The sequence below is a fragment of the Dipteris shenzhenensis genome, chromosome 4 (assembly GCF_047967505.1).
Source record: "Dipteris shenzhenensis isolate YYH24624 ecotype China chromosome 4, Dip_SZ_1.0, whole genome shotgun sequence".
Classification (NCBI taxonomy): Eukaryota; Viridiplantae; Streptophyta; class Polypodiopsida; order Gleicheniales; family Dipteridaceae; genus Dipteris; species Dipteris shenzhenensis.
In genome coordinates, this window is record NC_141599.1 from 11272624 (window position 1) to 11288458 (window position 15835).

General features: G+C 43.5%; 1 protein-coding gene across 3 annotated transcripts in view; it reads left to right on the top strand.

The window, feature by feature from the left end:
* Positions 1-15835, top strand: part of LOC147902453 (ribosomal protein L11 methyltransferase-like protein) — a 68471-nt gene that overhangs the window by 37410 nt on the left and 15226 nt on the right. The gene's annotated exons all lie outside the window — the stretch shown is intronic.

Sequence of the window (15835 nt, forward strand, 5' to 3'; positions counted from 1 at the left end):
CCTCTTGGTAAAGAAAGATGACCGCATTAAATAAAGTCACAATAAAGAATAAACTCCCAATACCTCACATTGATGATGAAGCCCATGGAGAATCACTAGGTTAAATTTTCTTCCTCTCTAAAATGGTTGATTTGTTCTTTTTAAGCCTCCTTGTCTTCAGTTTTAATAAGCCTATAAGGGGCTTTACAGAATGTGCATAAATTAGGGAAGTATTACTACAGACAGATCTGAATTATGCCCTGAAGGCAAATCATCATAAGGCAAATTACAAAGAAAACGTCTTTAGATTCAATTAATAAGTCATCCAGAGGAACTTTATACTTTTTACAGAACTTGAAAAGCCATAAGAAATAAAATCACAGAGAATTACTTTGCATTCATCTTGAACAAAAGTCGTTTCAGTTTATTTGAGTAAGCGAGCAAAGGATTTGGTATATCATGTTTTTCTTGAATCTGTAAGACCTTGTCTGTGTCCAAACATGATGAAGGTTTTTAGACAATTTCTCTACAAGGTATGCCCTAAACTACAGAACCATTCCCTACCAAGGGCAAATCTGTCTTCTGTAGATGTATAATTTGAAAATCTAGGGCATCTTTGTATCCATTTACTGCCACCTCTATATCGTAACGTCCCAAGTATTTTTGTCCTTGCCCTTTGCCAAAGACACTATATACTTGTGCACTTGGACTTTTTGGCAACTTTAATTTCTTAACTAACAAGTAGTTCAAGAAATTATGGGTTCCACTTTCATTAACCATTACTCATACTGTATGCCCTCTTATGTTTCATGCATCCTCACTAAGTCATGGGTCGAAATATGGGCTGCCACATTTTCCATTGACATATAAAACATGGTCAATATTGCCCTTATGATAAAGTCCTCTTCCTTGATATCTTTTAGTGCCCGATAACGGTAAAGCATGTACCATATGCACTTGCTTTTGCTGAGATTTCTTAGAAGTATAGGTGACCTATACCATATGCACTTACCTTTCCTAAGATTGTCATGAAGCAGTAGTCCTTACCCATACAACTAAAATATAAAGTCCCTTCTTTTTATTTATCTCACTCCCTTGTAGGTAGAGGAGAGACGGATCCTTGTATCCTTGTATTATTGTCCATATGGATGAGGATCTCACTCCCTTGCAGGTAAAGGAGGAGACGGATTCTCTTATAGCAACGAGATGCCACCTGTAAGGAGGGAAAGTGGCTAGTGGTACGGGAGGGATGACTCTTGACTACTCCTAGATAGAGGCCTTTTGACACACCCACATAGGTAGAGGGGGTCTATGAGACTTTGAGGACTGACTCATTGAGACCCTAAGCTACATCATGTTGAAAGGCTACCTTGATTGGCCTTGACAGTATATGGCACTAGAGACAAAGGGGGATTAGAGGAGCTATTGTGCTTGGACGCGTAGATGGTTTACAGACCCATGACTTCATCTAGACAGATTGCCATCATTTCAGTATAGCCTTGAGGCCCCATCCATTCCGCTCTTGTATCATGCGGTGAACCAGGTTCATTAGAGAGAACCTTCTACAAAATCTACCCTAAACCTTACGAGCTTTTGGTGAAATGCAGCTTCTACAGAGATTACTGCCTACAGATCTTGGATGAGGGTTTTCTGGGATCCCCCTAGCTATATTCGGATCCATCTCCTACATGCCTTGAGGACTTTGATTGGGCAGTCCGAGTATCCTCTTAATGGCTAGATAGAACGAGCAGAGGGTACCCCATGCGAGAGATGGATCTGCACTTTATGGGACATGCAGGAGGTTGAGACAGTGGAGCACTATCTTGATTGGGCAGTTCGGAGTGTCTACATATGGAGACAAGACAAGCAGAGGGCACCCCGCATGAGAGATGGATTTCCACTCTATGCGATATGCGGGAACGTTTGAAATAGAGAAGCATTCAGATGGCCCGTGTACGATGAGATCCGTGGATGGAATTATCATCTATTTAGGAGCAGATTTGGACCACTTGTGGATTTTCTGGCCCATCATGTTGGCTTTCTTACTTGAGGTGCTTTCTTACTTGAGGTCCAAGGACATACAGACTGGCTCCTTTGATTGCAGAGATGAGACAAAGTGGGCCCGTCAGAGTCCAACCAAAGAATGACCACAGATTTCTTCCACCCCAATGACTCATGTCAAAGGCAGCAAGGGATGTGACACAGTCGAGACCCAGAGAGCTTGACACTGTAGACTCGCTATTGGAGTTTAGGTTTTCATCTCCCAATATGTGAGCCCCCAAATGAGGAGAGCATGGGGAAGGGGCAATAAGGAGATCTCCAGAATACCATGTGGATCTCCATGGGAGCAGAGATGAGAAAGAATGCAAGGCTGCCACATGGGCAGCAGTCAGGCTGCCATGTGAGCAGCATGTGGAGAACTACCTGGCTGTCTTTGGGACCTACAGACAAGGCAGAAGCCTTCAGCAAAGGTCTGCGCTGCAGCAGGAACTATACAGACCTGATTGAAGAGGATCTTGTGGACAGAACTGTACGAAACATGGCAAAGCTGATTCAGGCAAGACAAGTGCAGGTCGGAGGAAGGACAGCAGTAGAAAACAGGCGCAGAAGAGGTGTGTGGACATTTGTTCTTACTGCGCAGTGTTTGGATCTTGTCCTGGAGGTCCGGGCAGTGACTGAAGGTTACTGCATAGGCTGGAGCAGATGGCGCATCTGTACCGGTTTGAAAAAGTACTGTAGCAGATGGAGATTGGCTGGAGCAAGACCTGCAGACAGGTGGAAAGAGAGCAGGTCAAATCTGGACCTATTTATAGGCATATGGGACCAAAGGGGTCCAAGTTTGAGGTGCCGCACCCTTCCCTTAGCCGTGGGAAGTCCCAGTAAGGCTCCACGCCCCTCGAACTCACCTAGTACCCCCTACAGGCTTCAGCCTAAATAACTCCCACCTGGAGTCTCTCCTCAGGCATCCATTTCCGCAGCCTCAAAGAGCTCGACGTGCCCGTCACAACGGTTCATGACGCCCCAATCGGAGTCCAGACGCAGAAGTTATGCCTTTCTGAAGTTTTTCCGTCTATAGGGTTCCTCACTGCGTGTGTAGTGCAGTGACCACCCATGGCCTGTAGCTCGATTCCACCCCTCTCACTCGTGATCTTCACCCCCTAACTCCTAGCTTTCCTTCGTGCGTTCGAACGTCTACAAAGAATGCTTGTATTCACAAAACATCTAAAAAACGTCCACACACAAGCGACAATACACCACTTGAGAGACCTCCCATATATTCTTGCCGGTTCGATGGAGCTTGAAGTCCCCTTCAAGCATTATAGAAGTTGAGAACCATGTCGCCAGGGTCAATCATATGTGCCTTGGGAATCCACCTACATTCTGTCATGGACCTACCTTTAAACTTAACATAAAATTCTACCCTACCCCGTAACATTCTATATTTCAATATTGCCTCCAGCTCATATGGTAGGCTTACAGTGTTAGAGAATGACGAGGGACTTTCCTACCAAACTTGTTGTCTGAGTAGAAACGACACAACAACTGTACATGAAAAGCATTATGAATGCAACCTCCGGTGGTAACTTCATTTTGTAGGTCACCTCATCTAGTGCATACAAGATTTCATACGGTGCATAGAACCGATGATTGAATTTCGGTGTCATGTTTTGCGGGAGCTTAATGTTGCGAGAACTCACAAGCACCAAGTCGCTAGTGAAGAACTCCACGTGCTTGTGCTTTTATCTTTGTATTTCTTCATGACTAGTTTACTTTGTTGCAAGATTTCCTTTGCAATTTTCAATTGTTCTTGCCATCTGTTTAGGAATTCTTCTATGTTAGGATCATCCACCTTTATAACCCCTTATACGCAAGAGCCATTGGCATGATAACTTCTTTATCTGTGGCCAGTTCGAATGGTGTGAAGCCCGTACTCTGATGCACTGTCTTGTTGTAGTGAAACTCAAGAATGTCCAAGTAATCCTTTTGGTCCACTTGAACATAGTTGCGCAAATAATCCTCCGTGGTTTGATATGCCTTTTCAGTCAATCCATTAGATTCAGGATGAAACGATGAGCTGAATCGCAACTAGGTCTCCAATATTTTGAAGAGTTGAGTCCACATGTCACTTTAGAACCCAGGATCCTAGTCAGAGAGGATTGCTAACGGCAGCCCATGGTACTTAAAGATATGTGTGAAGTACAATTGGGCCACATGTTTTGCAGTGATGGGCGATTTGATCGGAATAAAATGATCTTGCTTTGAGAAGTAGTCGACCACCACCATGATTGCAGTGTAGCCATGAGAACTGAGTAGTGCAGTGATGAAATCCATGCTCACCACTTCCTCTTGGTCTGATTGGCCTTGATAAATTGGCATGTTGGACATGTACACACATACTTCACCACATCTTCCTATGTACCCCGCAAGTTTATAGTCATGACACTCCCATAATAGAGCTTTCTTTATATCCAAATCATTCAGGATGTACAAGCGGTTCTCATAGACATAGAGTAACCCATTTTCTTCAATGTACATAGGGGACAACGATCTGTCACATGTCTTGAAGTAATTTATGAGATTTCGCATCTCGTTCCATGGCCTCCTTGATCCGCTCCATCAGGGAGCCTTTGCCAATGTTGATTGCCATAAGTTCTGGCTTTTTTGCTCAATGCATCCAGCATTGCATTCGCTTTCCCTGGCTTATACTTAGTTGTAATATCAAACTCCGCCAAGAAGTCTTGCCAACGTGCTTGTTTCACATAGATATTCGGAAAGTACTTCAATGAGATGTTGTTGGTGAATACCTTTGTGTGCTTGTGCTGCACGTAATGCTTCCATTTTCTAAGACATTCTACCACTACCAACATTTCCTTCTCATGCGTCGTCTACCAATGCTCTGCTGCATCCAATTTGCGAGACTCATAGGCCAACGGGCGCCCATCCTACATGAGCACCCCTCCCAGTGCCAAGTCTAATGCATTTGTATGTATTACAAAAGGTTTGCCAAACTCTAGGAGCTTCAACACAGGTGACGAGCTCATGATCTCTTTCATCTCACCAAATGCGTTACCGCATTCATAATTCCAGTCGAACTTCTCTTCCTTTTGTAATAGGTCATTTAGTGGAGCTATGACAAGGAGAAATCCTGATTGCTGCTCTTTTGAGAGGTCTTTTTGTACTTTGAAGACATTATGTGTACAAATTATATGATGATCATAATATAAACAAACTCTTTTTTTTCTGCCCAAAAGAAAAAAGAGAAAGAGGAAGCTTGAACTGAAATTCGGGTGAAGATACATCCACAAAGCACACATAGGCAGGGTAGGGTGTGACTGGTGTATTGTGAAATACTACATGGGAAGAATCTTCAGCATAGAATAGCACATAAACAATCTTAAAAGGACCAACCCTCATGATATCACATCCTCTTTACAAGCGAGGGTTAGAGATGCAATGCTGCATGAGGTTGTTCATCAAGGCAAACAAGAATGCCATGACAAATGTCAACAGTTGGAGAGCTTGCACATCACCTTCAGCTTCTTCCAGTTCTTGTAGTCGCCATGCTATTTCTTCAAGGGGTGTGCGGTCTGGCATCCTTCTTTTGAGCAATGTCCTTGAGGACCTTCCTGATGATCTTCCGAAGTCGGTGAACTCGTATCAAGTATGCCCAACACTGAGTTTCATGATGACCACAACCTTTGCACTCCTTACAAATGATCACCCTCCTTCGTGGCTTGCGGCTTTGTTGGGGTGGTGCTTCCACTCGCGTCATGCGTGATTGAAGTACAAGCTTCACGTGCCAAGAAATCAGCAACTAGATTTCAAGCTCGAGGGATATGCTGAATTTTTACCTCTTCAAATTGGTTGCAAAGTTCCAATGCTTGTTGATGTCGTGGAAGCAAGCCTTTGCTCCAAACCTCTCAATCACATTGAGATCAAACTCAAAATAGAAACCAAACAGGAATCTATTCACCAAGATTCGAGAAAGGGAAATCCAATTGCCTTAGTTAAGTCCAATTTAATATGTAACAAAGTCTTAGGCATCCTCAATGTACCATAATCTAAAAAACTTCAAGATATATGCAACAAAAGTACACGTTATATACTTTGAAAAAACCATCAAATTATAAATGCCACTTAGTCACAAATCAAAACCAAATAACCAAAACTTGTCAATTTAATAACAAGCAATTTAGAACATAATTCATACAAAATCGGGAAACTTGTTGAACCAAAGTGGTTCAAAGGTCATGTCGAGCCAAAATAATTGGGTATCGGTCAAAACTGAGGATCTCAAACTCTTCATCACTTCTGAATAACACGGAAGCAGTACGACGACTTTAAAACAGGAGCCTTCGTCAATATATTTCTGGTTCTATAGTAGTGAAGAGCTGCCTAGACTTCAGAGTTCATCCATCAAGGAATCCATCTCACGTAGTAGCAATTCATGAGGTCTACGAGGAATGATCTTCGATGTAGCCTCGTCCTCCATCTCGATAAAACAGTAATCAAGCGAAGGTGTCTGGTTACTTTGATGTCCTTCCATTGTTGGGAAACAACTCACACATGAGAGGGACTAGAAGAAAAGCAGCTGCGTCCAAACTCGTGCTCCTCACGTGAGCAAGAGAGAATTTGGTGCCGCATGAAATCAAGGAAGAAGGTGGGTAGAAGACAGTTGGAAAGATGGCGGAATATGGTAGGCTGATCTCAGACTAAAGAGGGTGGGAAATTTGCGTTCATGCGCTGAAGTGAGAGAGAGAGAGAGAGAGAGAGAGAGAGAGAGAGAGAGGAATCCTAGGTATACAAATAGCCAGGAAGGGCCATCAAAAGCTAGGTGAATTCAGGGTGAGTGCTTGTTTTAGAGAAAGTGCCTATCCTGCTAGAGAAAAACAAAACAGCAACCTGCTTTTGGGCCAAAAACAATCTAGCTTTTTATAAAGCCAATCCCACTATTCTCCAGCCAGCCAAAAATAGCCAAAACGCGCTGAATTCAGCCACACATTCCTTCCAAAGCTAAGCGCCTGCCCCAATCTCATCGCCCTTTTTCATGAGGCCCGAATCTACTAGACAAGCCGCTCTTTGGGCTTATGAACGCCCTCTCTTCCCTCCAACTTCTCAACTGCAGCCTAACTAGTTCTCTAGGTAGGAATCTCATCCTCGAGAACCTAGAGCGTATTCTTTCCCTAACCAGCCCACTCTCATGAAGGGTCACGTAGACAAAAGAGAGCACGTACAAGGTACAAGGGTCGATGAGAAACGCCATCACATCAACTAGGATAATAGAAAAGAAAGAGTACAAAGTACTTGTACCTAGACCTAGGACTAAGTGTCCTAGGTGTCACATAGGACTAAGTGTCCTATGTGGCCTAAAAGGCACTAACACTACAAGTGTCTATATTTATGCCTACAAGGCACATACCATGGCCTATAGGGCATCACTAGAACCACCAAGAGATGGCCTACAAACCCCCCTCCATGGGATGGGCTGAAATACTCTGGAAACGTCTCAGAATACCTGGTATTTTTTTGTCATGGTGGCACATGTTCATCCAAAAGAATATAGCCACCTATGAATGTACAAGGGATGTCAGATCATGTAACAAAGGGAACCAAGTGTAAAGCCTGTCGAAAGACTTCAAACTTGGGACGAGGAAGTGCCTTTGTAAACATATCTGCTATGTTGTCCTCTGTGGGAAGATAGGACAACTCTATGTCTCCTGCTGACAACCGCTCCTAAACATAATGATAATGAACTTCAATATGCTTGGTACGCACATGAAACACTGGGTTACGCGCAATGGTGAAAGCACTCTGGCTGTCAGTGTAGACAATAGTGGAGGATGTCTGGCGAATAACAAGATCTGTAAGTAACTGTCGAAGCCAAACACACTCTACTGTAGCAGTGAAAGCTGCCCTGTATTCAGCCTCATAGCTAGATGTGTCACAGCCTTGAAAGCTGCAATTTGCTGAGTATCTGGGCCCGTGATGAGCATATCATCCACGTATAAAATCAGCACTAAAAAATCAGATTTAGTCCCACAGACATAAAGAGTGGGTTCTGTGGAACTATTTTGAAAACCAAGGGATAGTAAGTGTGCATGAATTTTGGCATACCATGCCCTAGGTGCCTGCTTCAAACCATAAAGGGCTTTTCTAAGCCGGCATACCTTATTTTCAGAATTAACAACCTCAAAGCCAGGAGGTTGTGTGACATACTTCTTCCTGCAAATCCCCATGAAGAAAAGCAGTCTTGATATCAAGTTGGTGCACTTGCCAATGATGATGGGCTGCAATGGCAATGACACATCTAATGGTAGTAATCCTGGATGTGGGAGCAAATGTCTCCTCAAAGTCAATGCCTTGTTGTTGGGCATACCCTTTTGCAACAAGATGGGCTTTGTATTGATCGATTTTTCATCAAATTTTCTTTTAATTTGTAGACCCACCGGGTTCCAATGGCATGCTTGCTGGGAGGGAGATCTACTAATTCCCATGTGTCATTTTTAGCAATGGAATGTAACTCAGCTCTCATTGCATCCATCAACTCTTTGCTGTCAAAAGCATCTTTATGGCACAGAGGCTCTTGATTGCAAGCTGAAGCAAGGAGTGCAAACTCAAGAAAGTGACCATGCTGTCTATTCCCTGATCTTGTCCGGGCAGCAAAAGGCTGATCTTGTTTGCTGTCCCTCAATGTATCAAGAAGCCATCTGGAAACTTGCCTTTGCTGTCTATTGACAGCTCTTTCTTCAATGACTGCATCATGAATAGTGGGATCATGCTAGAAGAGAAACCTGCAAATCAGCATGGGGTAGTGGCTGATTATTCCTTGGTGGAGGGGCTTGCAGGAGGCTCATGTTGCTGGTCAAAGTCCTCTTCTGAGGATGGCAGAGGTAACCAAGATTCAAAGGCATCAAACATGTCAACATCTGGCTTAGCTTTGCAGTCCACGAGAGGAGAAGCTGAATGTTCAGCAAAGATTACATCTCTACTGACAATAATCTTCCCAGTATTTGGTTGATATAACCGATACCCTCTGCTCTCCTGACTTTAACCAATAAATATGCATTTGATTGCCTTGTCATCAAGCTTATGTCTCAGCTGAGATGGTACATGAACATATGCAAGGGACCCAAAAACTCTCATGTGTGAAAGTGAAGGCTTCGTGCCCTTCCTACCTTTCCATGCTTCATCAGGTGTAATAGTCTTCAATGCCCGTGTAGGTGATCTATTCAGCACATAGTTGGCGCATCAAGCCAAAATTTATTGGGCAAAGACTTGGCCTTAAGCATGCATCTAGCCATCTCCATTGTGGACCTGTTTTTCCTTTCAGAAATAGGATTCTGCTGAGGAGTGTAAGGAGTAGTGCATGAGTGAATAATGCCTCGTGAAGACAGAAATGCATCAAACTCCTTTGACATATACTCTCCCCCCCTATCTGTGTTGAGGGTGACAAGCTTGCATCCTGATTCATTCTCAACCATATTCAGCCACCTCTGAAAGCATGAGAAAACTTCATATTTGGCTTTTAAAGGATATGCCTAGCAATATCTTGTATCATCAATGAGAGTCATGAAATACTTATACCCCCCAATGGCATTTGTCCTCATTGGGCTACAGAGATCACTGTGTACTACCTGCAATTTCCTTTGTGAGAGTTTTGGACAATTCTTTTGAAAAGGAAACCGATGCATCTCACCCAAAAGACATGTTTGAAAACTGTGTGAGTTTGAGGTACATCATTTGCGATCTGCTGTGAATGTAGCTTTGCAAGAGCTCTATAATTGAGATGGCCCATTCTTTCAGGCCAAAGATGAGTTTTAGCAAGCTGTGTATCTGAAATAGCCAATGCTTCAATAGAAAGTGCAGATGAGTGATGATCAAGGTGATAAAGCCCCTTTTGCAAAGTGCGAGTGAGAACTATGGCATTGTCATCACGAAGATCATAAAGTAGGCATCTGTAGCCATCAAAAATCACTCTAAAACCTGAAGTAGCAATTCCTGAAATTGAGATCAAGTTGACTTCAATTCCAGGCACAAAGAGAACATTTGTCAAAGTGACAGGATGACTTGAAATAGATGTGAGCTTGACATCTCCAATTCCTTTTACAGCATATGAAGCATTATTAGCACATGTGACAGTCCCCCCTCGAGGTGCATTAGCTAAAGAGTGAAACAACTGTCTGCAAGATGTGACATGCTTGGAAGTGTGAGAAGGGGGAGAGCAACAGTGAGAGCAAGAAACAGGAGAGTGAGAGAGCTGAAAACGTAGTTGCAATTAGATGAGAGAGTTACAACTAAATGGAGTGATAGGTTTTGTCTAAGTGACAAAACCTTATCCTTCACTAACCATAGTTAGTGAACTAACTGTGGTTAGGGGGAAAAACCTCTAAGTGAGGGAAAAGTACCCCCTAACCTACTTATTACATTACATTGGTCACTGCTAAATTATAGCAATAATTCTAACACCCCGTTGCAATGCCAATGTCATGTACAAGGAAAAGATCAATCACCAAAAGGAGATAAGTTCAGGGCACTGCGAAATGCCTCAAACTTTTCACGTGGAAGTGCTTTGGTGAAAATGTCTGCAATATTGTCATGTGTTGACACATAGATCATGCTGATCTCTCCTGCATGCAACTTCTCTCTGACGTAGTGATAATGAACCTCAATGTGCTTCGTGCGAGCATGAAACACAGGATTCTTTGCTATTGCAATAGCACTCTGACGATCAGTGAGAATTGGAGAAGGACCCTCCAATGAAAGATGAAGATCAGCAAATAAACGACGCAGCCAAACACATTCAACTGTCGCTGTGAAAGCTGCCTTGTACTCAACTTCACATGAAGAGGTAGCCACTGTAGATTGTTTCTTGCTCAACCAAGAAATACAAGCTTTGCCCAAAAAGAAACAATTGCCACTTGTGGACTGCCTAGTGTCATAATCTCCAGCCCAATCTGAATCACTATAGGCATGCATCTGCAAGTCACCCCCCCTGGGAAACATCAAGCCAAAAGACTTGGTACCTTGCAAATAACGGAAGATGCGTTTTACAGCCTGCCAATGCATAGTCTTTGGGCTGTGCATATATCTGCTCACCTGAGAAACTACAAACTGAATATCAGGTCGTGTATTGCAGAGATAAATGAGGCATCCAACAGCCTGACTGTAGAGTGTGACATCAAGTGATTCACCTGCTTCATGCATTGTAAGCTTCAGCCCCGGCTCCATGGGAGTAGCTATGGGCTTACAATCCTGCATGTTGAATCTGTCCAAGAGTTTTTGCACATACTTGGATTGAGACATACCGATGCCACTTTGCTCTTGAGTGAACTGGATCCCCAAATAAAAGTGTAGCAGCCCCAAATCTGACATGTCAAAAGTGGTCTGCAATTCAGCTTGAAAATCTGCAATATTATCTTCATTTGACCCTGTGAGCAGTAAGTCATCTACATAAAAAATGATGACTAAAATATCCCCCCCATCCTTCTTGATGTAGAGGGTGCTTTCAATTGGACTGTTGTGCAGCCCCTTGCTGGTCAAAAAGGCATGAATCTTTGCATACCATGCACATGGGCCTGTTTTAGCCCATACAAAGCTTTATTCAGCTTGCATACCTAAAGTGCATTTCCTGAAATTTCAAAGCCTGGAGGTTGTTTGACATAAACCTCGTCCAATAAGTCTCCATTAAGGAAGGCTGTTTTTATGTCCAACTGATGAACATTCCACTGAAAATTTGCAGCCATTGCTATGACTGACCGGATGGTTGTCATTGTGGATGTAGGAGCAAAAGTCTTCTCATAGTCTATGCCCTTTTTCTGAGCATATCCTTTTGCGACCAGCCTTGCCTTGTACCTGTCAATGGTGCCATCTGGCTTTCTTTTAACTTTGAAAACCCACCGTGTACCTATGGCATGTTTACCTGGTGGCAAATCGACAACTTCCCATGTCTGATTTTTCTTAATGGACTGCAACTCATCGTGCATGGCATTCATCCAATGCACATTATCCTGTGCCTCTTCAAATGTCTCAGGTTCCTCTTCATCAAGAAGAGTACCTGCATAAGTTGATTCAACTGAAAGAGCACCTCCCCCATGCCTTACTGCACTCCGAGTTCTGCCAGGTAATGGAGCATCAATTTTACTCTCTCTGAGAGTCTGTAACAGCCAATTTGGGACTGTTTTTGCTTCATGTATATCTGCAATTTCTTGCTGAACAACCTCTTCCACGGCTTGTGGAGGTGGTATGACATCTTGTGGTCACCGGAAGAAGAAGGCATATCAAATTCAGCTTGAGTGTGAGCTGAATTTTCTGAAAATATTACATCTCTACTGACAATGATCTTGCGTGTGACAGGATTATAGAGACGGTACCCCTTGCTTTCTGCACTGTACCCAACAAAAATGCATTTGATTGCCTTATCAGACAACTTATGCCGAAACTCAACAGGTACATGAGCATAAGCAAGGCATCCAAAGACACGGAAATGATCCACAGAAGGCTTTCTCCCCTGCCAAACTTCATAGGGAGTCTTGGTCTTCAAAGCTTTTGTGGGTGCCCAATTTAAAACATAATTGGCACACATGAGACCTTCAAGCCAAAATTTGTGAGGTAATTTTTTGCTTTTCAGCATACATCTATCCATCTCCATAAGAGTACGATTTTTTCTCTTAGCTTTCCCATTTTGCTGAGGAGTTAGCCTCACTGTAAGCTGATGTACAATGCCCTTGTCTTTCAAAAAAGCATCAAAATCTGCAGACAAGTACTCCCCTCCTCTATCAGTGCGTAATGTCTGTATCTTGAGTCTGGATTCATTCTCAACCATGGCTACAAAGTGTTTGCAGACCATAAACACTTCTGATTTGTGTTTCAGCCCATAAACCCAAGTGTAGTTGGAGTAGTCATCTATAAAAGTGACAAAGTAAAGATGACCACCCAATGATGGAGTCCTCATGGGACCACAGACATGACTATGTATAAGCTGTAATTTTCGAACAGCTTTAACTGATCCATCCTTCTTAAAAGGAGATATGTGCATTTTACCAAGAATGCACCCTTCACAGGCATGTGGAGGAGGTGTTTCAAGAGGAGGCAATGCATCAACCATGGCATGTTTTTGAAGCGTCATCAAGCTGCCATAATGCATGTGTCCATATCTCGCGTGCCATAACTCCGCATTCTGCATAGCAGCAGTAGGAGTGGAAACTGTAAGAGCATGTGCTGGTCTTTTCTCATACATGTCAAGCTGAAAAAGACCACGCAATAGAGTGCTAGACAATCTCAAGGCATAGTCATGCTCTCTATCATGGACTGCACACTTGTCATCTTCAAAAATGACCTGAAATCCAGCTCTGTTAAGAGTGGACACTGAAAGTAGATTTTTTGTGATACCAGGCACATAGAAGACATCAGAAATTCTGAATGTTGAGCCATCAATGGCTGTAAGTTCAACTTCTCCTGTACCACGGACTGAATAGGAGGAGTTGTTGGCACATGTGACCTTTTTACCAAGAGGTGGTGGATGCAGAGATGTGAAGAGACACTTCCTGGAAGTGATATGCTTTGAGGCACCGCTGTCAAAATACCATGTATTATGTGTCTCATTGACACTGAAAGCTGATGCATCCTTGGAAGAATCATAATTGTATGTCAGAAAAGCATTAGTGTCATCATTACAAGTGGCTGTACTATCCCGAGCAACCAACTGAGAGTTTGAAATGCAAGACAAGAAGGCATAGTCATGCTCCACAAAGTTGGCTGTAGCTTGCTCATTGTCAAATGCATGAGGAGCTGAATCAGAGACAGCCATACCGGAGCTGTTTTCCTTTTCTTTTGCAAGCCTTTTCTTGCATTCTCCAATGTAGTGACCTGGCTTTTTGCAGTAATGACATATTCCCTTCTTCTTGGGCTTACCTGCATCACCCTTAGCCTTTTGAGAAGGCTGTCGTGAACCATTGAAAGGCTGATTTGCTGAAGTCTTTGCCTGTTCCTTTACTTTAGGCTTGAATTTTGAGAGCATGGCATGTTCACCTGCTCGTGAAGCCATGTTTTTCCTGGTCTGCTCTTCCTGCAGCAGAAGTCCTATCAACTCGTGAAAAGTGAGAGGATTTGCACCCCCCCTCAACGACAAATTCAGCGAGGTATGAAAGCTGAGATAAGACTCAGGAAGAGAATTCAGAGTAGTGGTAATCATCTCTGAATCAGGAATGATCTCATCAATATTCAGCAACTGCTCTCGTAAATCCTGTAGCTTTGTGAGGTGCACTAACATGGAGTCACCCTCTTCCATATGTGTATGAGACAATTCTCTTTTCAAAAAAGACACCCTGGCATCATTCCAAGCTGCATACATGCTCTCCAAAATATCCCATGCTGCCTTTGAGGTCTTACACGACTGGATATGTGGAATGATGAATCTTTTCACTGAAAGAGAAATACACGACAAAGCTAAAGCATCACGTGAACCCCATCTCTTCTGCTCTAGAAATAACTTGTGTTGCAGCTGTATCCTGTGCACGGCCTCTGCCTCCTCCTTGTTGGGGAGGGGTATTAGGTGCCACATTTGCTGTCCGGAACTCATCCCCACTTACATAGTCCCACAAATTACAAGAAATCAGAATATTGCGTACCATAAAACTCCAGAGGGAGTAGTTGGTACCATCCAGCTTGTCCTCTTGTGAGAGACCACTGAAACCGAAATCATTCTGATTTTGTTGGGCCATGTCTGAGAAAGAAAATACAGCAAATGCAAATCTGAATTCCCTTGCTGGGAATGGAGTGCACAAATCCAAAAAAAAAACACAGCCAAACACTGGCTAAAATTGCAACTCAAATCTCTGTCATGTCTCTACTAGAGCATGCAATCTCTCCCAAAACCTGCCAAAAGCGCTTCAAAGCACTCATAGAAAGGCAGTGTGAACTGAAACCTGTCAAATTGCTCTCCCAACACAAAAGCCCCAATTTGTGGCTTGAAATTGCAACAAAAAAGGGGCAAATTTACTAAAAGCCACAAATCTGCAATTTCTGAACAAAAGCCCCAAATTTCAGACTAGATCTGCAGATCTGTCTGCAAAAGCCCCAAATTTCGAGTTGAAATCGAGCCAAATTTCACCCAAATAGCTAATCTCCTGCAAAAGCCCCAATTTCTTGGCCAATCCTTGCAATTTGCTTGCAATGTGTGCCAAAATTTTTACAAAAGCCCCAAAATTGTAATGTGTCTGCCAAAGCTCCAAATGTGTTCCCAAAAATACAGCCAAACAATGGTTGTATGCACAAGAGCCTGACAAAAAAACTTTCCAATATCCTCCTACAAAGCGAATCCTGCAAAAATGTGACTTTCCAAGCCTACCTTCAAACTGTACGGACTAACAGTACGGAACTGTCAGTCCGGCTATACGGCAGTTGTACGGATCTGTCAGCAATGTACGGTCGAAATCCGTACACCTGTACGGACGAGCTGGTACGGACGGTCGACACGTGCAGGTACAGGCGAGCAGTGTACAGAACTGTACGGCGAAGATACCTACGGAACCGATAGTACGGCGCATGTACGTACGGGGTTGCAGGCTGTACGGCGCCTGTGTACGGAACAAAGCTGCAGGCCGTACGGCAACGAGCTGTACAACCGTACGGTGATGCAGGCGTTGATACGGCGACGCAAGTGTAGTACGTGCTCTACCGCCGTATGGTGATGCAAGAGGTGCTGTTCGGAATCAGTGCAGGAGCTGGTACGGGTGTCGCATGTACATTACGGACTGTACGGAATCAGTCCGTACAGATCTGTACGGACGATACAGCGAGCTGGCACGGGAGCTTGTAGGGCTAGAGGACAAGGCGCAGGGAGCAGGATCAACCTGCT